We start from the raw sequence: 2,524 nt of genomic DNA, 5'->3' as shown, positions 1-2,524 counted from the left end.
ATATATATAAAACAACCCCCTTCATATAAACCTTTATCAATGACGCTAGTAAATATTTTTCTGTATATTGTAAATCGTAAACAACAAACATACATTTGCATTTGAAGCCTATTTATTCCATTGCTATCGTAAAAGTGTATACAAAAATGCAGTTTTAATGTGAGGCAGTTTCTCTTCCCCAGTGGAGATTGTCATCTGCGTTTATGTCATTTAATGTTTTATGATAGTATTTGACGTCATATTTCACGTGATATCGTTTATTGACTGTTTTACTCCATTCTTACTCCAAGAAGTTAAAGGTAAACAGATTTTTTGTGTAATCTCTCATTCAAAAAAATCCATGTATAGAATTCTAAATAGAAGAGATTCAGCTGCATTTCTCTTTAAAATGGTTCAATTTATTGTAATTTTAGTTTTAATTTATAATATCTTTTTCATAAAACGCAACGTCAATTTTTATCGAAATGTTTCAAAATTCAGTTAAACAAAAGGCTGTGGAGTTGTTTCTAAACAGTTTCATGACGTAGAAAAATTAACATCAAAATCTCATATTCCATCCAACTAAATTTCATTGAAAACTCTCGTATCTAATTACTGGTACCAATTTTGCTATATATAAAATCTTAAGCAGTGAAACGTAAAAGAAAATTTAAGTGAGATCAGATATACATATATATATATATAGATAGATAGATATAGATAGATAGATAGATAGATGGATAGATAGATAGATAGATAGATAGATAGATAGATAGACAGATAGATAAATAGATAGATAGATAGACAGACAGACAGACAGACAGACAGACATACAGACAGACAGACAGACAGATGGATAGATAGATAGATAGATAGATAGATAGATAGATAGATAGATAGATAGATAGATAGATATAGCAACACATAAGATTCATAAGACACTATATTTCTTCATTATGCATTTTCTAACTACTGAATGACATATAATCATTTTATCTAGTTTCAGCTCATGAGCTGTGGCCATGCTGTGGCACCGCCATATAAGCTCTTTATAGATTTTAATGGTTTGAAAGTTATACATTAAAGGAATCTTATAATCTATATAACGCAAATATATTATATGCATTCGTTGTATGCTTATCAGAATTTTTACTGTCTCCCTCAACTTAGCTACTGTTTTCCCCTTATTGTTCGACTTGGTCTATATGGTTTACACTAAGTTGAAAGGCAGGCGTGAAGAAACGCATAGGCGCAGGCGTGGCTGTGTGGTGAGAAGCTAGATTCACAACGTATCTGGTTCTGGTTTCAGTCCCACTGTGCAACACCTTGGACCCGTGTCTTCTGCTATACCCTCGGGGCCCCGACCAAAGCCATGTGTGTGTATTTCGCATGCGGAAAGAAGTGAAAGAAGGTTGTCGTGCGTGTGTGATTGTTTGTTTGTTCCGTGCCACCGCTTGACAAACGGAGTTCGTATGATTACGTTCACGTAAGCTAGAATTTCGGCAAAACAATTCGATAGAATAAGCACCAGGCTTAAATGAAAGAAAAATGTACTGGGTTCTATTTTTTTTTTCATTCGACTAAAACGTCTTCGAGGTGGTGCCCCAGTATGACTGGAGTCTAATGACGGAAACAAGTAACAGATAAAATATAAAAGATACTATGATAGTGCTGACTGTCAGATTTTTTAGTGAAAACATCAAACGAAATAATTTATCTGGTTTATTAACATAAGAATTATTATGTGAATTCGCATTTTCCAAGTCTCGAAAAGGATTTGTCATATCAGCTGCAACCATCCAATATTTATTAAAAATTTGCTGACGACGACAAGGTCCTTGTATGTAGTTTGCTATGGCATTAAATTTAATCGTGTCCTTGTTGATGGATAACAAACAGGAACCGAAGAATTTTGCCCCGGTAAATTTCAAAGAACGATTAGATATTTAGTAAAGACCCTCAACTTCCAATAGTCTGGTACAGCAATGACTACCTACCAATAACTGAAGGCCACAAGCCGGCGAGCTGACAGATTCGTGAGCACGCTGGGCAAAATGCAAAGCAGCATTTCGTCTGTTCTTACGTTCTGAGTTCAAATTCCGCCAAGTTCGACTTTGTTTTTAATCATTTCACGGTCGATAAAATAAGTGGATCACTGGGGTTGTTGATGTGATCAGCTTACCCCCACACACCCCACCTCCAAAATTGTTGAGCTTGTGCTAAAATTTGAAACCGATATTTTAAAGCCGCATTGAATGAATGTTAAATGAAACTTTATTTAACTGTGCACAAATAAGTGTATTTTGTATTGTAAAATTATATTATGAGTACTTACTCTCTTACTTGTTTCAGTCATTTGACTGCGGCCATGCTGGAGCACCGCCCTTAGTCGAACAAATTGCACCCAGGACTTATTCTTTCTAAGCCTAGTGCTTATTCTATCAGTCTCTTTTGCCGAACCGCTAAGTTACACCAGCATCGGTTGTCAAGTGATGCTGGAGGGACAAACACAGACACAAACATATACACACACATACATATATAT

The sequence above is a fragment of the Octopus bimaculoides genome, chromosome 7 (genome assembly GCF_001194135.2).
Source record: "Octopus bimaculoides isolate UCB-OBI-ISO-001 chromosome 7, ASM119413v2, whole genome shotgun sequence".
NCBI lineage: Eukaryota > Metazoa > Mollusca > Cephalopoda > Octopoda > Octopodidae > Octopus > Octopus bimaculoides.
The sequence above is the reverse complement of the archived record's forward strand: the minus strand, read 5'-3'. Positions refer to the sequence as shown.